Source organism: Pinus tabuliformis, chromosome 8 (genome assembly GCF_031772625.1).
Source record: "Pinus tabuliformis cultivar Carrire ecotype Pingquan chromosome 8, CPIR1, whole genome shotgun sequence".
In the NCBI taxonomy this organism is placed as follows: Eukaryota; Viridiplantae; Streptophyta; class Pinopsida; order Pinales; family Pinaceae; genus Pinus; species Pinus tabuliformis.
This window is the reverse complement of record NC_142294.1, coordinates 1,118,561,965-1,118,585,736: the sequence shown is the minus strand read 5'-3', so window position 1 is coordinate 1,118,585,736 and position 23,772 is coordinate 1,118,561,965.

Sequence of the window (23,772 nt, the reverse complement as noted above, 5' to 3'; positions counted from 1 at the left end):
TGTTGTGGAATCAGTATCCTAGTCTAGTAGATAAGAGTTTATGTTCATCAATTAGCATACAAAACTCAATGATTCACGGAACTTAGGAAGGTGGGGGAACCTTCTCTTATGATGGTTTCCTGCACAGATAGTGCATGTATGGTGTCGACATCTAGGTTTGCTTCTCTGAGAAACCTGGGTAATTGGGTGGTTTTGGTTAAATTTCCATAGTTTTCGCATAAAGCACATGGTAATGTGGGGGAGGGAGTTGGTTGTTCATGCTTCCTTCATGTGTTGTGGGAGGGTTTTTTAGAGCATGAAGTTGGTTCCTTTTAAATGTACAAGATGTTCTTGCATCCATCGTCCACTTGAGGTTTGGTTGGTGTTATTGGTTCATTAATGTTGCCTTGAATGAGTGTGTTTAATGTTTTTCGATGTCGAGGGATATCAAGACAGTGATGAGTGTAGTGCCCATGTTTTTTTCATATAGTGCATGCATGATTGGTGCGTAATTCTTTATTATGTACAAGCATGTCCTTTGCTCCTTTTGGTGGAATTGAGGTTACCGATGTTTTGGAAGCATGCATAAGGGTTTTAAATTCATCTAACCTGGGGCACATGTGGGTTGGGTGCCCAGATTCTTCACATAATGCACATGGTTGTAGGGTCCTAAAGGAATTTGAGGATTCTCCTCTTTTACCATTTTGTTTCAACTTCTTGTCGGCCTCAACTAGTGTCGGTGTGGGAAATTTTTGAGTATGAATTGTTTCTTGAGATAGAGGTATAGGGATACTACCTACCAGGATATGTCCTGGACCAATCGACATTGTCATTTGGACCAGATACTAGACTGGTATCGTGAGAGCCATATTTGGTAATGTAAGGGTTTCCATGACTTGGTGCGAGACAAAGCCAGGTGGGGGGCACAAAAAGGGTGTTTATGTAATGGTGTGAGGTAGGGACATGGAATCAACAGTTGCAGAGTGTGTGGTGCTTGGAACTAGTTCCTACATTTGGGTGGTGTTTGATGAGGTCACCATGCACACTGGTGCTGTGGTGTTTGGGAAAGGTTCTTGTAGCACCGGAGGGTCTCCTGGGAATGTCCCTAGGAGTGTTGATGGCTTAAACTGGTTAAGGTTGAGCTCAATGTAAGTAGTGATCAACTCATGGGAAGAGGAGACTAGGGGTAGCACATCATCAGGTGTGGGTAAGGTTGTCTTCTCATAGTATGTGAGTTTATCAATAGTAACGATTTAAAAAATGTTTGTGGAATAACTTGTTCAAATTTTTTGAATAAACCCAACGTTTCGGACTTCTATGTGATTCCATCTTCAGGGGAATGCCTAGATTATTAAGAATATTGATGAACATCATTATTATGAACATCGATGAGGTGAGTGCGAGCATCCTATACATGTAGCTTCGGCCTAGTAGGATGTTGTAATCCAACTGGGCATCTAGTATTTCAATGTTTATTAACACAATTTTTCTCTCTAACTTAACTGGCACGCTAGGGTATAGACCAATGAGAGAAGAAGGGCGCTCATCGTATGCTCTAAGTGTGATGATAGAACGATTGAGTTCGAGGTATCCAATTTTCTACCAAACAGATTTGGACATGATACATGTGGAGGCCCCTTCGTCGACAATGCAATGATGAATGTTAATGTTTTAGACTGAGACTAGAATTTGGAAAGTAATGGTTGATGGTAGTCGTGGAGTAGCTTTGTCCAAGCTGAATACCATTAGGCAAAACTTAGATGGGTCAATTTCACCTAGAGTGGAAATTAAGGCTTTCCATTGGGTTGGGTATGTTTACAGGGCTTCTAATGCTGGCATGGCTAATGGTGATTGTGTTAAGTCATTGACTATGTTGTAGCGATGAGTAGTTTTTGAGTTGTGTCCTACGCGTCATAAAGGTCCTTTGACCATTTTGGGCATAGATTCTATAGAAGGTCAAGGAATGGTCAATGACCCTGTAGGTATTTATATGGTCGAGGTGGATGGATTGGGCTCTGGGGGAGATTCATAACTTTGATTTCGTGTTTGCAAGAGGATATCCTCTCCTGTCATGAAAATATCATGATTAGGATTGTTATGGGGGTTCCCTCCAGATGGATGAGAGTGGGGTGTTTGTTGTTGAGTGTTAACCACTCCCTAATGAGGGAAGGGGTCTTGCATTACTATGGTTTGTTGACCTCCTTTCCCCTACTGTCTTGTATCCTTTTTAAGTCAGGAAGTTAAGGATAGTGGTGGGTATAATGATTGTATTTCCCATAGATAGCACATGAATGATTATTCTGTAGGTTGGTGTTCTTTCCTTGTTTCTATGGGTTATTGTTGTTCAATCCTTGGTTTTGATTTTGGTTGGGTTTGCCCCTTCTTGGTGCCCATGGGGGTTGTTTCCCCCTTGGTCGGGTTCTCCCGTTAGCTTATTTTTAAGTTTTATCTTAGAAATATTTGGGGGATTAGCTGGATTTAGTTGTTCCTCTAATTGTTATTGTGAAGTGATAGAAGGTTGCACTATATTCACCCTTGCATTATTCTACGTTGGTGGGTTATTTTGTTATTATGCGAGGAAAGGAGAATATTGGTTTCCTTGTCCCTGGTTAATGTATGGAATTTTGGAAGAGGACATTATGTATGTATTCCTAGAGGAATATTGGTTTCCTATGGGGGAGGGTATGAGCCTCCCTGAGGGGGTTGATATTGGTTAACCCTACTGATTGTATTCTGCATAAGTTGGGGTTGACCGGGGTCATATCTTGTATGATGCAATAGTGGTGTGTTTTCTGTAGCATCGAATGCTTGTCCATTGAAAGAATATCTAGGGTACTGGTAGTTATTGTTGAGTGGGTTTTGGGTGATGGACCCAGTCAATCCATTAGCAGCATTGGATGTGCCTAGGATATCTTTATAATTTTGCAGGAACAGGGCGTTTGGAAGCCCATGATAAATGTACCCAGACTGGGTGTAAATAAGCTCCAACTGTTGAGATTTCGTAGTGGCTTCTTCCTCAGTATGTGGGGATGAATTTTCCACATCTTTGGAGATTTTAGATGTGAGGGATATCAAGAATAAGTCCAAGCGAACTTTGTCTTCAAACTAGGTTTTACATAGGCTACGACATTTTTGCCATTCATGTATATGATCTGAGATGTGGGTAGCAGGTGTTTGTTTGAAGTGGGTGAGGAGTTCCAGACCCAAATCATGGCGAACTGGGAGATGGAAGAAGGTGAGGAAAGTTGTAGCTAGTGAGCTAAAGTTTCTGTGAGACACAAAAGGCTTGTTAACATACCATTTCATTGTAGGCCCAATTAGGGTGCGATGAAATAGTTGTAATATAATAGTATCATTGGTGATAGTATTAGACAAACACCATAGGTGAAAATTCATGACATGGTTTCCTTGGTCTTCGCCCTATTTTCCTTCAAACTTTGGCATATCTTATGGGAGCTTGGTGAGCCTAGTCAGCCAATTATGGCCATGAGTGATCGGTTCATTGGTTAGCTTGTTTAAATATGGTAGGTTTATCGAAGCTAAAAATGGGATCTGCAAATTACCTCCCATCATAAAATGGTTTTGGACTATTAAAAGCAAAGGGGTCCTCTGTGGGGAAGTCTCAAGAGAACTACCTCGATGGGTGTCTCAAGGACTATCCAGAGTAGTGGTGTGTGGGATCCCAAAGGAAGTAGCATGCAGGGATCCCTCTGAAGTTGTGAAGGGTGTACTTTTCTGGGGAGGGGTTTCAAGAAAATATGCACCAATAAAGGAAGATCCAATAATGGTGGTTGTGTGCGTCCTCTATGCCTAAATGGTGAGTCTTGGCACACGTCCTAGTAATTGGGGGAGGTTTAAAAAATGTCTAGATTGATGGGGACTCATGGGGTCCCTTATGGTGTCGATTAGAGTGCATGCTACGTTGTGTATGGTGAGGGGAGGAGATAAGTATCAATGCAATATGATCACATACATAAGACAAAGTGAAAATATAAATGGTTTATATTCCTTTTATAATTGAGCTATATAATCAAAAAAACAAGAAAATGTTTTTTTTGTTGTTTATGATAAAATATCCTATGTAGACTTGATCATCCTTTCCACTCTCAAAGTAACTGGGATTCACAAATATGTCTTCTAATGAGTCCTAGGGAAACATCCCAAAAGAACTGGCAATGCCTTCCAACAGTCGAAGAATAAACCAAGGTAATGGTAATGAGGCTCAAGTGTTGCCTGCACCGTCACCTATATGGAAAGGATGCCCTAGATTTTGGCCACTAAAGTACCTTTGTCCCACATGAGAATTCAAATCTTTAGCTTCTTGGTATTTATTTATCAGTACCGAGCACTATATGGGTCAGTTAGCCCCAAAGAGTGATTTTCTAAGCCAAAATAGACTAAGTACCCAAAGCTCTAGAAACTAGATGCCTTTGAGTACAAATCATATGGAAGCTTAGTGTGTGATGCAAGTCAGCATACAAAGTGTGATAAGATGCGGATATGTGGTGATATTTTAAAATATCCTTGTAATTACACCAAGTGTTGATTGTTCCTTGCATGGAAAAAGAAATATATTATGGATTACAGGCCACCTACTCTTTTCCTATTAAACTAAGTGGAGTTTAACAAGGGAGATGGAAATTCAAATGATTTTAAGAAATTTTTCATATGCAAGCCCTGGTTCGTCTAAGAGGCGCAAGGGAAGCTGAGATTACTTATTTTCTCTAATAATATTTTCTCCTAGTCACAAAAAATGAAGAATTAAATGCTTTGGTTAGTAGTAAGTGTTAGCACTCCATAAATTTCTCCATGCTGAGGAGAGAAATCCATAGGTAACCACAAACCTCTTTTGGTTGATAGACTGGTCTTCTTCAACCTGAGGGGGCTCCCTCACTTATCAAACTCAGAGATAAAACTTTGGAATATAATCTTTAACAGAGACTAGTTCTGAAAATGTTTAATTTTTTGGTATGGGGGTGGTAGAGGATTCTAGGAAAACTAGTGTAGGTGATCATGACCTCCCTGGTCCATCATGATGCATTTTCCAACTAGTTTCATGTATAGAGGCTTGACTATTACAGGTTTGGAATGAAAAACAATTTGTAGTATAGTGGAAATATGGGTATCAAGACATTCATCTAAAATGGCAGAATAAATGACATTTCATTATTTCAATTTGGATAAATGGCTATCAAGAAGAAAAAGACAAAACATTCAAAGGTATAAATATTCCATTTGCAACTAAAATATCTTGGTACAGCTAGACAAGAGCATGTGAAATGAATTCAAGCATAATTGTTCCATACACCTTCAAATCAATTTAAGAAGATAACACTAAGAGGATAACATATAAACTAAAGAAGAAATATTTTCTGAAACATTCATGCCACAAATATCTTTGTAACTCAACTAGAATATCTTCAAAATCCAAGCAAATTAATTAACACATATCACAACAAAAAGCTACAATGGTTTCCCAGCAATAATGAAACCAACAACAACCATTTCATATTGTATTCACTAGTTTAAATAGGCATATACATAATATGAATAAAGTCTAGATTCGTTGCATGGCTAATCCAACGATGGATCAAAACAAAACTTGAAAAGAGGAAAGCTTTTTGTTGTTCCAAGTCTTTTTCCTCCTTTGATGAAAAAAAAAACATAAGGTATCATGACATCAACTAAATAAAAAATTGAATGTTTAAATAAAGCAAGTTGATCCTCTAAAGATCATATATTCATGAAACAAATGAAATTAACAAAATCTCAAAAGAAATGTTGATTGTGCAAAGGTTGCGTAGCATTTTCTCATTGACCGGTGCTTTTTTCTTTGAAAACTAGTACGTGGCTGATAGCTAAAGGCTTGAGCTAGCTGCCACATATGCTTCATGTTGACCCCTTTAAACCCTGCAAAGTGTCTTCATTTCACAACGCGTGCAAGAGTGTGGGCATGGTCTATGCAGCAACTGCGTAGCGCCTACGTAGAAAATTTTCAAAACTGCTTGTTGAATGCCCACCAGCCTTAACAAAATGCCACTGTGCTACTAAATGCCACTCCAAAACACCAAATTCATACTATTGTTCTGAATAAAACAACATCAAAAACCTTTGAAATTAAAACAAAATTTGAATCTGAAGTGAGGCCTGATTACCTCCTCTTCCTCTTGCTTGAAGTCTTGCTGTTGGAGGCTTGTGTCTTTGAGGCTGGAGGAGTGGGGTCATTATGTTCAATGGGTGATGATAGAGTAGGCTTAGCTTCATTCATAAGCTTAGACCTCAGTTTAGGCACCCTTTTAGGAGAATATGCTCTAGCTGCTTCTTTATACTTATTTACTAATCCCCATGCCTTATGTAAACTTTGCTTCATGCTCCTTAACTTTGCACCCAACACCAAATTCCTGACATACAAATTTTTACATTGCCTCCTCACTAGAATGGACCATTTTACAAAATTATTACCCCTTTCAAGGGCCTTGGATGCCTCACAATTCTCAAGGATATGCTACACATACCTCTTGTAACTCTGATTTTCTTTATTTGAACTGCTTCACGTATTCTTGACTCTCCTCCAGCTCTTCTAGGCATCTCTAATACTCTTTCCACTGATCAAAAGGTGGCTTTCCAGGTGCTTGAGCCACCTTCTTCAATTGTTGTACATAGTTGAATTTTGATTTGGATGCTCTTGTTGAGGGTCCACTGGATTCCATTTCAATCTCCTTAGCATGTTCAGCAAATGAGACATGTTTCCCTTTGTCTTTGGCAAGAGATTTAGGAGGTGTTTCAATATTTCCAACTGTTGGTTGACCTATTTTCTTCAAATCTCTATTTTTCTTTTCAAGAAATGTTATCTTCATTTGGTATTTTGAAAGGGCTTCTTTCATTCTGACCATCTTGGGGTCCTCTTCTTCATATTGTATAGCACCTTGTTCAGATTGTGCTATATCTTCCTTCTGCTCTGGCTGCATTATTTCAGCTCCTTTCACTTCTTCCTCTCTACTATCTTCTTTCTTATCTCCCTGTCTATCTTCAAAAATTTCTACCACTACTTGAGGGGTTGCCTCTTCCTCATTATTTTTTACCCTTGACCTTGTCCTGGGTCTCATTACAAACTCCTCCTGGATTGTATCTTCAACCTTTACCTTAACCTTGGTAGACTGTGTTGATGCCACCTACACTTTTTCTTCTTCAGTTGTCTTCTTACCCTTTATGCCTTGTTTCTTAGCCTTCTTACCAAGCTTGCTTATGAGTTCCTTGCTTGGCTTATCATCCTCCTTTTTCACTAATTTTGTCTCCTTGACTGGGTGGATGACTTCCTTCTTAGGTGTTCCTTGCACTTTATGTTCTTCCTCATCCATTTTCACTGATGAGGACCCAACTTGAGGCAACAAATCAATACTGGAAAGGAAATCTGACCAATGCATTTTCTTCTTTTCAACTGCAAATTTGACTAAAATTTTGATAAGAGAGAAATGAAATAAACTGGAAGCATGATTGTCCTTCTGAATCTGAACTTTGGCTGCCATTCTCTCTAATATTTTGAGTAAGAAATAGGGTAAATTCATGGGTTTTCTCTCTGTAAAATGCCACAACAACCTCAAATGATACTGATACACCCTACTAAATTTGCCTTCACAAGTGAAGTACCTTTGGATGACTTTCAAAAGTTCAATATACTGCTCCTGAAGGTATATAGTGGGAAAAGTTGTAGAAAACTTATCCAAGAATTATGGCTTAACAAACTGTTTGAAAGCTAGGATGTCCAATTCATCTCCTTTAAACCATTTTTCCCCTGCTGTAGGGAGATTAGTGGCATCAACAATGAACTTTTCAGTCACGAAAATCTCCAGGTTTCCTAGCTTAACTTTTCCATCATGAAAATTCAGAGCAAACATACTGGCGAGCCTTGTATTGTGACCTATCTTTTGGACCTTCTGGAAAAAAGGGATACAACCTGTTTTCAAAAGCTACCCTAATAGCAGGTGAGGAATTTATTAATTCAGGGTGTTGGGCTCAGTGCGCATTAGATCCCCACCTTTCTTTCTTACAATAGGGGCCATTTGATCCTGATACCTGGCAAGTCAAACTCAATTTTGAAAGAGGCTACGTGTACAAGTCAGAGGGTACAAGATTGGGCAATAGTGACAGCGCAATTTCACTTAAACAGTTGTATCAGGAAATGGTGACAGAGAAGGTTTCTGATGTTGAAGGTGAGTGAGAAAAAATTCAAATTTACTTTACAGTTTTGTTGTAGCGGCTACAACCACCCTCCAAAATTTTTCCTTAGCCTGTTTTGGAGCCTCCCTACCAACCTTACATAGCACTTTGTCTTACTTCGTCAAGTACTCAAGCTTCAAGTTTTTTCCTCGCACAAAGGAAACATGTCGATCACAGTTGATCCATTCTCCTCACAAGCTGCTCACCTGGACTTGGTCCAGCTACAGGTTGAGAAGCTTCCCCTTGAAAATTGCGCATTTTTGGAGGGAAACCATCCTTCCCTCTAGGAATTGTGAAATCCTCTCTGACAGCCTCTTGGGCTCCAAGATTGCGCAATCCTGCCAGCCAACCCTCCCAATAGGATTTGTGAAAATTTTCCCAGCAGCAAGTTGTTCAGGCCAGGATTTTCACAAATTTGGGCAGCAGTTAGTTGCTCTACCCAAAAATCGTGCAAATCTCCTGGGCAGACAGCCCAGCACCCACCCAGAAATGCGCATTTTTCTCTAGTAGTCGAGCAATCTCTTGCATGTGAAGTTGAGTTGATCAGTTCCCTCCAGGACTGAGAAAAGCATATTTGCATGCATGGGCTGCTTCTCCCAAGGTAGCATGCAAAGGCATCCCTTGTTTCAAGGATATATGTTTAGCAGTTGGAGGTTACATGCAAGAAGCAATTCCGAAACCTCCCACTAAGTGTCACTTCTCCTAGATTTGTGGCATGCATGTCACAACCTCAATGTTATAATAAATTATCAACCTGATGTTGCAGAGCTCATTCCTCACATCAACCTTGCAGCTTTTACATCCCACATCACATCTAGGAGCAGTCAGCACATTCAGCTCAGTTGTTTTGGGGTAAGCCCACTTCCCATGCCTTGTGCTGCATTTCTGTCTCTTTTTGTGTTTTCGCTTGTAGGAGTATTGTTTTCTTGATTTCTTTGAATGCTTGTTGTTGCTTACATATATACTAGCTTTTCCTAGCTCTATTTTAGTTTTCGTTGCTATCTCACTATTGTCGCATGCATGAAACTGTTTTTCACGGACATTCATCGAACCAGCAAACTGCCTCACCCACATGCATGTTGATCTATTTGTTGAATCTTTCATTAATGTTTTGCATGCACTATCAATCACTTCGACTATCACTTAGTGTCGTTATGCATTCACTGACTTACTTGCTTTCAGTCGCCTGTCGGCGAGTCGTGCCAACCTTGGTCAGGGCTTTGCATTCACCATGCCAGCATTGTGCAATCTGGGAAAGGAAGGCTCACCTTCCTCTCCAGATTTGCACATTCCTACCTGACACTAGCCTCCAAGACTGTTTTGCACATTTATGGAGGACAGTGGCTGCTTGGCCCAAAAAATTGCGCAGATCTGTCCCTAGGCCAGTAGTCCTTCCCAGCTGGAATTGCGCATTGCGCAATCCCAACAGTTAGCAGCCAAACTCGATTGTGCATTGCACAGTTCCAGCAACCAGTCAGTCTCCCAGCATCTCAGACTGTGCCTTGAGCAGTCTTGGCAGTCAGTCTCTTGACCTCCTAGCTGAAATCGAGCAACCTTCATGATCATTCACCTAGGTATGTTGTAAGTCAGTTCTCATGTTCATTTTGGTTTTTGACTGACAAATTGCTTGTTATGAGTGTTTCCATGTCTCCAAGTATCGCAGGTGTTCATCTGCCTCTCAGCAATATAGGTACAATGCTTTCCAAGAGAGCAAAGACGAGGAAATCATTCAGAGCACGGTTGGGGATGTTGTCGACCAAGTGTTTATGAGCTTTCCTACTCACGAAGACATCAAGTTGTTCGTAGACAAGGACATCAAGTAGCATCATGAATAATAGTTGAAGATAGCATACCAAATGCAACGAATGCAAGAGGAGGGTTGTTGACAACATAGAGGTGGAAAAAGGTTGCAAGCTTAAGCAGGTCCATTGATGATAAAAGCAACTTTGGAGACTCCGGCTATGGAGTGAAGGCATGACCTAAAGATCACACGAAGGCAGAAGATGTAACAAAGAAGGAGTTGCATGTGCTGAAGCAGCCACTTAGGAAGAACATGATGTTGCGCAGACATATGAATGAGTTGCAGCAAGATCAGGAACAACAGTGGGCACAATGTGCACTCACGGATGAAACTGCACCCGGACAAGTTAAAGATCCATCCTAGTAGCTAACACGGAGCAGATAGGGTGAGCAATGTGGTTGATCACATGCAAGGGATGCAGCAGCATGCATGTCATTATGCGCACTCATGCAATCCAACCCATTCAACACACTCACCAAGGCGAAGACAAGAAGCAAGTCCAACTAGAGCTGAATGGGTACTTCGGCAAGTTGATGTGCATGACCACCGGCACACACTTGAAGATCAACATGGAAACTATGCATCAGTGTGCTATCGGTTCAGTCGCACCTAAGAAGACCATGTGCATGTTAGCAGACGAGGTGGATGAAGGTGTCAAACCAATGCACTGGTTGCAATGGAAGCAAGAGTTCACTTCAGCAAGATGTCACCATGAGGTGCATACACACCACCAAGGATGATCAAGCTTGGCATCAACTCACTAGCTTCACCATCATGAGCATGTAAAATAGTTGGTCTCACCACAACGAACTGAGTTTTAGTGATGTCTTGCAAGGCTTGCTCAAGCAATGTTGTCTCACATGAGTACATGTTCATTGTAATGTTGAGTCATGTCAAGTGTAAGTCAAGTGTCAACAGTTGGATGTAACAGTCATAGAGTAGGTGAAGAGTCATGAGGGTAGTTGAACTGTCACAAAGGGGAATGTCAAGGGTCACCCCACCCTTTGCTATAAATAGTCCCTCATAACTCATTGTATAGGCTTTTGGTCATCCAAGCTTCTATTAAGACTATCTTGAAGAAGGCTTGGACAGTATTGTAACGCACCTTGGCTTCTCCACTGTACGGAGATAGTATGTCTCTTTGGAGGAGCAAGCGGATATGGCTGTAACGTTCCACTGTTGGGGCTAGTAGGTTTACATGGTGTATTGTATGATTGTGACTTACACTTCTTTAATAATAAGAGCCAACACATTTTCATGCATATGTTGTTATTGTAGTTGGACTGTTCTGATTGCCTTAATGATATATGTTGTTTAAATTAGGTACTTGTATATGAACTGATTTGTATGCAATTATATGAATCTCGTTGTTAATGTGTTGCATGTGTTTTTAATGATGTCACCGTCTGTGTCGAATGCTCTGTCGAACATTAGACAAACCTTTCTCATGAACCTTTCTATATCAACCGTCACACTCATCTCGAAGTGATATGTGAGTGTTTTTCGTGTTATCTTAGCTTGTTGTTGTGGACTGCTCCGCTAGAAGCTGTGCATGTCCTTTGTGTGGTGTATTCCTAGCTGAATGTTGGGTGTGGAGCCTAATTATCTTCTGTATTCAAAGGTATCGCCACATTGGACCCCAGTTTGGAATGGGACGGCAACGCCGCCCGTAAAATATTCACTGTAAGGGGGGGTCTAGGGGGGGTGGCTGCAACCTTTGGGGAACCCCCCCCCTGGCGGGGGGTTTTGGGGGCAGCACCCCCGAAGCTAAAAATAGATGTAAAATTGTCTTGTAAAAATATAGTAATTTCTAGTCAATCTGGGTCGTTCATTAGGCGGATGATCTTATGGTAGAACTTATGTTTAGTTTAGGGTTTTTTGCCCTAGAAGGCAACCCATCTCTTTGTATGAGAGCATTTTATTGAGTCTGTGTAATATATATTTGTATTCTACGAGTGAGAAGTATAGAGGTGAGACTGTGAGAGAAAACAGAGGATATTACAGTGAATCTGCTGTAGGTTGTGTCTCTTCATTTTGTTGGATAATAGAAAGGAAGGATTGGCTGTTCGGGGTGGATGTAGCCCAAACTGGGTGAACCACGTATATCTGTGTCTCTCTTGTTTTATGCATTTTCTGTGTTTATATTTCTGCAATATTTTATGTGTTCCATTGCTCCGTAATATATAATTTTCTAACAACTGGTATTAGAGCCGAAGGTCTATTTGGCTGATAAACTCACAGGAAAGAAGGGTTCCTCATTCGAGTGGGAGCAATGGCGGAAGATGGTAAGTTTAGGGTCGAGAAATTTAATGGCCAAAACTTCTCACTGTGGAAGATGCAGATGGAAGATTATCTGTATCAGAAAGAACTATACCTACCATTGGGCAGAAAAACAAAGATGCCGACGCGAATGACAGATGAAGAATGGAACTTTCTCGATAGAAAGGCACTCAGAACAGTACGGTTGTGCCTCGCAGGGTCAGTCGCCTTCAACCTTTCGAAGGAAACAATGACAGAGGGTTTGATTAAGGCGTTGGAGAAACTATATGCAAAATCCTTGGCCTCAAACAAGGTATTTCTTATGAAACAGTTATTTAATATGAAGATGTCGGAAGGTGGATCTCTTGCAAACCATTTAAATGATTTTAATACTATTACAAGTCAGTTATGTTCTATAGGGGTAAACTTTGATGATGAAGTTAGAGCTCTATTATTCTTGTGCTCATTACCAAAAAGTTGGAATGGTTTAGTAATGGCCATTAGTAACTCTGTTTCTAGATCTAGTACTTTAAAGTTTGATGATGTTGTCGGTGCTATCCTTAGCGAGGAAATGCGACGGAAAAGCTCCAGCGAGACATCGGGTAATGCTTTGAGTGCAGAGTCTAGGGGAAGAAAAATGGAAAGAGGAAAGAGCTCAAGATGTCGCAGTAAATCAAGGAAAGGCAAATCCAAGTCTAGATCGGGGATAGTGTGCTAGAAATGCGGAAAGAAAGGACACCTAAATAAAGACTGTAGATATCGGAAGGGAAAAGAAGGAGATGCACAGCAAGAAAACAATCATGAAGCAAATGTGACAGGTGAGGTGTTACAAGATCCTTTGATTCTTTCTTTTGAAAATATTATTGATTCCTGGGTGGTAGATTCAGGGGCCTCATTCCATGCCACACCTGATAAGAAATACTTTCATGACTATGTTCAAGGAGATTTTGGACAAGTTCATTTGGGTGATGATAAACCCTGTAAAATTGTTGGAATGGGTAAGGTTCTTTTAAAACAGTAGAATGGAAACCAATGGCTACTAAAGGAGGTAAGGCATGTTCCAGATCTAAAGAAAAATCTGATTTCAATAGGGCGGTTAGGTGGTGAAGGTTGTGTGACAACTTTCACAGATAAAGCTTGTAAGGTTACCAAAGGAGCCATGGTAATAGAAAAAGGCGAAAAGGTTGGTACATTATATTTATGCAATGGTATTTCTAACTCTGTTAATGCTTTAACTTCCAAAGGAGCAGATGTAGCATTATGGCATCATAGGTTTGGACACATGGCTGAAAAGGGGATGAAGATTCTTAACTCAAGGAATTTGTTGCCGGGTTTGAAGAATGTTGATTTGGACATCTGTGAGAATTGCATTTATGGAAAATAGAAGAAAGTCAGATTTCTTAGAGTTGGGAAAGAAAAGAAGAGAAAAAAATTAGAGCTTGTGCATACATATGTATGGGGACCTGCTTAGGTATCATCTCTCGGTGGCTCTCATTATTATGTTACTTTTATTGATGATGCAACTAGAAAAACTTGGATTTATTGTATTAAGAATAAATCTGATGTATTTGATACTTTCAAGAAATGGAAAGCTTTGGTTGAGATTAAGACAAGAAATAAATTAAAGTGTCTCAGATCAGACAATGGAGGTGAATATTGCAGCAAAGAGTTTGATAGGTACTGTTCAAAGCATGGAATTCGCAGAGAGAAGACAGTTCCAAGAACACCACAAGAAAATGGTGTGTCAGAAAGGATGAACAAAACAATCATGGAGTGCGCAAGGTGCATGAGATTGCATACAGGATTGCCTTTACAATTTTGGGTAGATGCTGTAGATACTACTGTTTCTCTAATAAATAGAGGGCCTTCAAGTTCCTTGGATGGTGGTGTTCCAGAGGAAGCATGGACAGGTAAAAAGGTAAACTACTCTTTTTTAAAGCCTTTTGGTTGTGAGGCCTTTGTCCATATTGATAAAGAAAATAGAACAAAGCTTCAGGCAAAGTCAAAGAAATGTACCTTTATTGGATATGGTGTTAATGATTTTGGTTATCGCTTATATGATTACGAAAATCACAAAATCATTAGGAGCAGAGATGTAATATTCAATGAAAAGGTCTTGTATAAGAATCAGTTGCAGGAAAAGAAACAGGAAAAAGAAAACAAGGAATACGTAGTTCTTGATGAAATCACTGAAAAAATAAAGGTGCCTAAAAATAATAATAAACAACAACCACAACAACATCAACCACCACAACAGCGACAAGCACCCCAAACACCTGAAAGTGGTGTTAGAAGATCTACCAGGATAAGTAGAACCCCTGAATGATACTCTCCTTCATTATATTATTTATTGTTGACTGATTCTGGTGAACCTGAATGTTATGAAGAAGCATTGCAGATTGAAAGCAGGAAGAAGTAGGAGGTATCCATGGAAGAAGAGATGGACTCCTTAATGCATAACCAGACTTGGGACTTAGTCAGGTTTCCTGTAGGAAAAACTACATTGAAGAATAAATGGGTTTACAGGTTGAAGGAAGAATATGGAGGAAAACAGAGGTACAAAGCTAGACTTGTGGTGAAGGGGTTTGCACAGAAGAAAGGTATTGATTTTGATGAAATATTTTCTCTTGTTGTTAAAACGACTTCAATCAGAACTATTTTAAGTCTAGTAGTAGTTGAAGATTTGCATCTTGAGCAGTTAGATGTGAAGAAAACCTTTCTCCATGGGGATTTGGAGGAAGATATATATATGCAGCAGCCACAAGGATATGAAGTGAAAGGGAAGGAGAAACTAGTGTGAAGGTTGAAGAAGAGCTTGTATGGCTTAAAACAGGCTCCAAGGCAGTGGTATCTAAAATTTTACAAGTTTATGTCTGAAGAAGGTTATACTAGATGTCACTCTGATCATTATGTTTATCTGAAAAAGAAAAATGATGGCAACTATATTATATTGTTATTGTATGTAGATGACATGCTTGTTGCAGGGTCTAACATGCAGGAAATAAATGTGCTCAAAAGAAAATTGGCAAATTCATTTGCAATGAAGGATTTGGGAGCTGCAAAACAAATCCTTGGTATGAGAATAACTAGAGATAGGAAAAATCATAAATTAACATTGTCTCAGAATGAGTACGTACAAAAGGTGTTGAAAAGATTTAATATGCACAATGCAAAACCAGTTAGTACACCTTTTTCTAGCCATTTCAAACTTAGTAAGGAAATGTGCCCAAAGACCCGAGAAGACATGGATTATATGTATAAAGTTCCATATGCATCAGCAGTTGGAAGCTTAATGTATGCAATGGTCTGCACAAGGCCTAATATTGCACATGCAGTGGGAGTTGTAAGCAGGTACATGAACAATCCAAGAAAGGAACATTGGATGGCAGTGAAATGGATTCTCAGATATTTGAAAGGTACCACAAATCAAGCATTATGCTTTGGTGGTTCAAACATTTCTCTACAGGGATATGTTGATGCAGATATGGAAGGTGACAGAGATAATAGGAGGAGCACTACAGGATATGTATTTACTGTTGGTGGAATAGCTGTCATTTGGGTTTCAAAAATCCAAAGTGTTGTTGCACTTTCAACAACAGAAGCAGAGTATGTTGCTGCTACAGAGGCTAGTAAAGAAATGATTTGGTTACAAAGGTTTATGGGTGAATTGGGTAAGGAGCATGATATGGGCACGTTATATAGTGATAGCCAAAGTGCCATTCATCTTGAAAAGAACTCAACATTTCATTCCAAGACTAAACACATACAGCTCAAGTACCATTTCATACGATCAGTGTTGGAAGATAGAGAGTTGAAGCTAGAAAAGATACACAATAGCTAGAATCCTGCAGATATGCTAACAAAAGTTGTAACCAGGGAGAAACTGAGAATATGTTCAGTTTCAATTGGTCTTCAAGGATGATGATGAAGATGAGAAACAACCAGGTCCAAAGAGGAGTCATTGTCCAGCAAATGAAGCAGCGGTGGAGTTGCTATAATCGATCTCCAAGTGGGAGATCGTTGGGTGTGGAGCTTGATTATCTTTTGTATTCAAAGGTATCACCACATTGGACCCCAGTTATCACCCGTAAAATATTCGTTGTAGGGGGGGTCCAGGGGGGGCTAGCTACGACCTTTGGGGAGCCCCCCCTGGCGGGGGCTTTTGGGGACAGTGCCCCTGAAGCTAAAAATAGATGTAAAATTGTCTTGTAAAAGTATAGTAATTTCTAGTCAATTTGGGCCGTTCATTAGGCGGATGATCTTATGGTAGAACTTATGTTTAGTTTAGTGCTTTTTTCCCTAGAATGAAACCCCTCTCTTTGTATGAGGGCATTTTATTGAGTGTGTGTAATATATATGTGTATTCTCCGAGCGAGAAGTATAGAGGTGAGACTGTGAGAGAAAACAGAGGATATTACAGCAGATCTGTTGTAGGTTGTGTCTCTTCATTTTGCTGGATAATATAAAGGAAGTACTAGCTATTCGGGGTGGACGTAGCCCAAATTGGATGAACCACGTATATCTGTGTCTCTCTTGTTTTATGCATTTTCTGTGTTTATATTTCTGCAATATTTTATGTGTTCCATTGCTCTGTAATATATAATTTTCTAACACTGAGTTTGGACTAATCCCTTTCAACCTGTAACTCACCTTCACCTTCCTCTCCCTTCGAAGTGTTGGAACCTCTCGTACACATTCCTTGACTCTTTGCATCAGTCACACCCTTGCTACTTACAAAGTTATCTTACTTGCCTTTGTGTGACATCGTAGTCAAGGCATTACCTTACGACCCACTGCTGGGACTCCTACACCAAATAGTCTAAGGTCTAATTGGGACTTCTTACCAAGGAGATCCCCTTGACATGTTGGTGGGTCCAGCACCGTCAACATTTCTGGCGCTAGAAGGAGTGCCTGATGACAAGCAGTGTCCTCCCATCCAGTTTTGAACCTTTGCATATCTTTCATGGAGTCTTGCATTCTTCTTCCCCCAAGGTGTTTTTTGAATAGTGAAGATGTCTCCATCTCAGGGAAGCTTTTCAATCTCTTTTCCACTCACATGTATGATGGTGAAGGCGAAGTGGCTTGTCTTGAGCACTTACATAACTTTCTTTCCATCATTTATGAGAAAGATGAGTTTACTGACGAACAGGCCGGGTTGGTTCTTGCATACACACTTCATGAATCTCCATTTTGTTGGGTGCTCAGCCTACCAACTGACATCGTGCACTCATGTGAGCACTTCTATGATCTTATTGAAGACACATTATATCATTTTGATCCAGACCATCTTGACCGGAAATTGTTACAGCAATGGAAGGCTCCGGATGAATCCGTTATTTGTTTTTTGGTAGTGCTTTTATTACTTGCGGTTCAAGCTCTGAGGAGCTAGATGAAGTTTTCTTATCTTTGGGACTGGTTCGGGTACTGTCTTAAGAAATCTACCTGTCCCAAGAGAAAGCTTGATGTCAGGCCTCGCTTAACCTTCTTCGTTGATGGAACTGCACAATCCCATGTGGGAGCAAGCATTGTCTCAATGGACTACCCATCTCCCTCTCATTCAATGGTTCCACCATCGCCTGGTGATGATGAGGATCATGTTCACACATCTATTCATCCTTCACACTCTCCTAACATCACTCCACTCAATTTTTACGAATATTTGGTTGTGAGTCCTTCGAGTTCCCATATGCATTCTTTTCTTTGACCTCCATCTTCGCACTCAGGTGTTCCTCCTGATGATGTTGTCTTGTGTTCGTCCATTCCATACTCTTCACTTGTTCTGAACGAGAAACAACCCACTGACAGAGTCGGTGTTGCACAACCAGCATGCACTGTCATTCATGAAGAGTATGAGTGGGATCTTGAGCATCAACACTCAGTGAAGGATGACTCCCTTATGTCTGAGCCCCCTCCATTGTTTCCTAGCTTCATTGGTGAACATGACATCCATGATTTTGCATGTGTGTCTTCAGTCACAGATGCACCCATTGTTAATCACTCATAGGACTCACTAGATGTTATTCCATCATTCAATAATGGAGAGGATAAGTTATTCATTGAAGATCCACTTGATCCTTCATCTCTCTTTTCTGGAAATACAGAGGATGAGTTTGTTCTTTTCATCTACCCCTCTGTTTGATTCATCTGATCATGAGGATGTTGAAGAATTCATTGATTTTTCTAATCGTGGTGATCATGATCCATTTGCTTCCATTTTTTTATCACAATAATGAATCTATCGTAGTTTATATTTTGAAGCCACCAGTTTATGATTATCTACCTGATGATGAAGTTGAGACACCCAAGATGGTCGAGGCACTTCAGCCTGAGCTAATGGTTATGTCAGGCCCTCGCTCTCTTAGGGTCAATCGCACTTCCAATCATGAAATTGTTCAATCATCCAAGGCTCCTCATCACTCGTCGGTATGCATTGAAGATCCATATCACACACAGATCAGACTTCCTCCACTCAAACTACACGATCCCATTACTCATGCATTGGATGAGTCTTACATTGCAAGCACTCATTCGCGACGCAAGTTATCTTTGTTTCTTTTGTTTGCTTGCATGTCTCAGTCAAGAGTGTGCTTTTCCTTCAAAGTTTCACGTAGTGTCACACAACACCATGATAATTCCATGGACTGTCTTTCATGCACATGCACTCACTTATGTCATGTGGGCACTTTGAAACATGAAGTGTGGTTGTCTTCATTGTTATATCTTTCTTGTATGTTAGTCCGCACAACTGGGTTACTCGTGGACCAAGCCTTCACCCACATGGGTCTACCAATGCTCCGGTGGCTGCATTGGAAGTATCACTTCACATGATCAGGCCCATGTACCGTTAGTGCAGGAGTAGGACTAGTGTTCTCTTTCAGGTTTTTGCTTGCATGTTTGTTTGCTTACGTGCTTTGTTTGCTTGTTTGTTTACTTGCTTCACTTTCATTTTTTCCTCTTCTCTTGCTTTTCTTTGATGTTTGTTAGTTCATTTGTTTCGTTCGTAGGTTAGTCTTGCATGAAACCATGTATGACTCTTGAACCAAGTTGGGTAAAGTACAAGAGGGCTTGTATAGCTATCACTACTTGGTTATTAGTTACCTTGCCTCTATATGATGAGCTTGTTACTGTTATTCCATGATACATCGAAGGAAAATATGTACTATTCGAAGTAAACCTTGGTGAAAACACAACGCTTGTGTGCTAACTAGTGTCACCTTCTCTAGTCGATTGTTTTTGGGTTAACCCTTGTCAACCCAGTTAAGTAGAGTAAGGTGAGGGGGAAAACCTTAATAGGAATGTCAGGGATATAATAAACTACTTCTCTACTAGAACAACCTCTTTTGCTTTCAATAAGTCAGGATCCCTCTTTCGCCTCTGAAATGAATAAGTTTTATGCACAGTGAAAATGAAAAAAATGAAAAGTAAAAAAAATGAAAAATGAAAAATGAATAAGGCGAAAGAAGAGAAAGGCTTCCTATGTAGGGAGGTGATGCAAGTAACTCCATTGGGGTACTAACCAAGCTCGCTGGCAGTGGAGCCATGCTTGTGTTCCTATGTGACTCCACCGGGGTACTGTCTAGGCCTGCTGGCAGTGGAGCAACACCAGAGATGAAACTAAGACTCTGACAACTATACTGCTTGTGCACCTATATACCCCTCAACCCCAATCGAAATAACTATGTTTCCTTGGCTTGGAATGTGTGTCAATCGACCAAGAGTCTGGAAAATACTACATCTTACAATCAAACTAGTGTGAAGCCAAGATAAGTTGAGAGTTGAATGATACTTCCGGAGGTGTTAGAATTGCTTTTCACGAACAAGGTCCATTCAGAGAGCTAGAGTTATACTAGTGTGTCGCTAAGTGTTGTAGCGGCTACAACCACCCTCCAAAATTTTTCCTTAGCCTGTTTTGGAGCCTCCCTACCAACCTTACACAAAAATTTGTCTTGCTTCATCAAGTACTCAAGCTTTAAGTGTTTTCCTCACACGAAGGAAGCCTGTCGATCATAGTTGATCCATTCCCCTCACGAGCTACTCACCCAGACTTAGTCCAGCTACAGGTTGAGCAGCTTCACCTTGAAAATTGCGCATTTCTGGAGGGAAACCAACCTTCCCTCCACGAATTGTGCAATCCTCTCTGACAACCTATTGGGCTCCAAGATTGCGCAATCCTGCCAACCAACCCTCCCAACAGGATTTGCACAAATTTTCCTAGCAACAGGTTGTTCAGGCCAGGATTTGCACAAATTTGGGTAGTAGTCAGTTGCTCTGCCTAGAAATTGTGTAAATCTCCTAGGCAAGCAGCATAGCTCCCACCCAGAAATGCGCATTTTTCTCCAGTAGTTGAGCAGTCTCTTGCATGTGTAGTTGAGTTGACCGGTTCCTTCCAAGACTGAGCAAAGAAAATTTGCATGCATGGGTTTCTTCTCCCAAGGTAGCATGCAAAGGCATCTCTTTTTTTAGGGATCTATGTTTAGCAGTTGGAGGTTACATGCAAGAAGCAATTCTGAAACCTCCCACCAAGTGTTGCTTCCCCTAGATTCATGACATGCACGTCACAACCTCAATGTTATCAAAACTCATCAACCAGAAACTGTAGAGCTCATTCCTCACATCAACCTTCATATCTGACATCCCACATCCAATCTAGGAGCAATCAGCACATTCAGCTCAGTTGTTTTGGGGTAAGCCCGCTTTCCATGGCTTGTGCTGCATTTCTGTCACTTTTTGTGTTTTTGCTTGTAGGAGTATTGTTTGCTTGATTTCTTTGAATGCTTGTTGTAATTTACATATATACTAGATTTTCCTAGCTCTGTTTCAGTTTTCGTTGCTATCTCACTGTTTTCACATGCATGAAACCGTTTTGCATGGAAGTTCGCCCAACCAACGAACTGCCTCACCCACATGCATGTTGATCTGTTTGCTTAATATTTCATTCATGTTTTGCATGCACTTTCAATCACCTCTACCATCACTTAGTTTCGTTATGCATTCACTAACTTACTTTATTTCAATCGTCCGTCGGTGAGTCGGGCCAACCTTGGCCCGGGCTCTGCCTTCACCAAGGCAACATTGTGCAATTTGGGAAAGGAAGGCTCACCTTCCTCTCCATATTTGTGCATTCCTACCTTACACTTGCCTCCAGGACTATTTTGCACATTTCTGGAGGAAAGTGGCTGCTTGGCCCAAGAAATTGCGCAGATTTGTCCCTAGGCTAGCAGTCCTTCCCAGCTAGAATTGCGCATTTCACAATCCTAGCAATCAGCAGCCAGACTGGACTGTGCATTGCTCAGTTCTAACAGTTAGTCAACCTCCCAGTAGCCCAGAATGCGCCTTGAGCAGTCTTGGTAGTCGATCTCCCAACCTCTCGGCTGAAATCACGTAACCTTCATGATCATGTAGGAATTTACAGGGTAAGTTCATCAGAAAGAACACCAAAAGGACACCGCTCACAACCAGATCACAGATCAATACACCAGTATTTTTGACGTGGTTAAAACCCTCAAAGAGGGAAACAGTCCATGGCCTGTGCCAACGTGGCTACTACAGGCAATTTATTAATCAAAGAATGAAAATTTACATAAGCTTCTCTCATGCACGGATTACCCGAACAATGACCCTCCATGCGCTTTAAATAGAACTCATGGACCAATCGGGTGTCAAACCACGGATCAAGTGTCGGTAATATCGAGGAGAGAGTGAACCGTCGGATCACTACATATTGTGACCGTCGGATTGTAAGTTACAAAATGTACAACGGTAAAGAAACACACTTTACCTAACTCTATACCTAACTCTACACTAGACCAAGTTGAACTTAACTATATCCTATGTGTCGGAATATCCTAACATCCCCCCTTAAGAACAACTTGGGATAGGATTGAAGGATTTACAAATATGACACAATAGGAGAAGGAAGGAGGCACTAGAGCCTATCACCCCTTAGTGACAACTTCCTGAACTCCAAGCATATATCGAAGTTTAGTGAACTTTGCCTCTGTGAGAGCCTTTGTGAAGATGTCTGAAACCTGATCATCTGTTGAACAATATTGCACTTCAAGAACATGGTCATGAATGAGCTTTCTGATGAAGTGCATGTGTAGTTCAATGTGTTTGTTGCGCTGATGCTGGACTGGATCTTTTCATAGCTGAATGGCACTTTGATTATCACACCAAAGTGTGGTTGGATGCTGCTGCTCAAAGCCAAACTCTGATAGGATCTGACGAAGCCACAAGGCTTCCTTACTAGCTTCCACGGCACCACGATACTCTGCTTCTGCTGACGAAAGAGAAATGGCAGCCTGTTTCTTACAAGCCCATGTAATAGGTCCTGAACCAAGAGAGAAGACATAACCGGCAGTAGACTTCCGATCATCAGGGTCACCAGCCCAATCAGAATCAGTGAAACCAACTAATAGAGGAGCTGCTTTGGCACTGTAATGAATCCCAAACTGTACTGTACCACGAACATAACGAAGTATTCTTTTAGCTGCTTTCCAATGACTTTCACGGGGGTTTTGCATAAAACGAGCAACAAGGCCAACAGCAAAGGAAAGGTCAGGACGAGTATGGGTTAAATACAAGAGTTTTCCTACAAGTTGACGGTATAAGGTAGCATCAACTTCAGGAGAAGTACAAGAGACTGAAAGTTTGACTCCAGACTGAAAGGGAGAGGGGGCTGGCTTACAGTCTTCCATGTGAAAATGACGAAGAATATCACAAGCATACTTGGACTGGGAAAGGAAAATACCCTCCTTGGATTGCAAGACTTGAAGACCGAGAAAATAGTGTAAGTGTCCTAAGTCTGTCATTTCAAATTTCTTTTTAAGGCTGGACTTCACATGGTTTATAAGGTTGGGATCACTACCAGTAAGAATAAGATCATCAACATAAAGAACAAGGATGATAAGAGAGTTGCCCACTTTCTTGGTGTAGACAGTATTGTCAGAATAACACCTAGAAAAGCCAGATTCTAAAAGAAAGCTATCCATTTTGGCATACCAAGCCCGAGGAGCTTGCTTGAGACCATAAAGGGATTTCTTAAGTCGACAAACAAGGCTGGAGTCTGTTTGTATGAAGCCAATGGGTTGTTCCATATAGATTTCTTCCTGCAAGTCCCCATGCAAGAAGGCAGATTTAACATCCATCTGATGGACTTCCCATTTTAAAGAGGCAGCAAGGGAAAGAACAAGGCGGATAGAGTTCATTTTGGCAACAGGGGAGAAGGTTTCAGTGTAGTCAATGCCTTCAACCTGTGAAAATCCCTTAGCAACAAGACGAGCTTTATGTTTATCAACTTTCCCATCTGGTCCATACTTGGTTCTGTAAACCCATTTACATCTAACAAGTTTGCGTCCCTTTGGTAGAGGAACAAGATCCCATGTATCATTTGCCAACAATGAATGATATTCTTCATTCATAGCTGCTTCCCAATGTGGATGGCCTGAAGCTTCTGCAAAAGTGTCAGGATCATGATTTACTGGAGCTTGAGCCAGTAAAGAAGAGGCTCTTTCAAA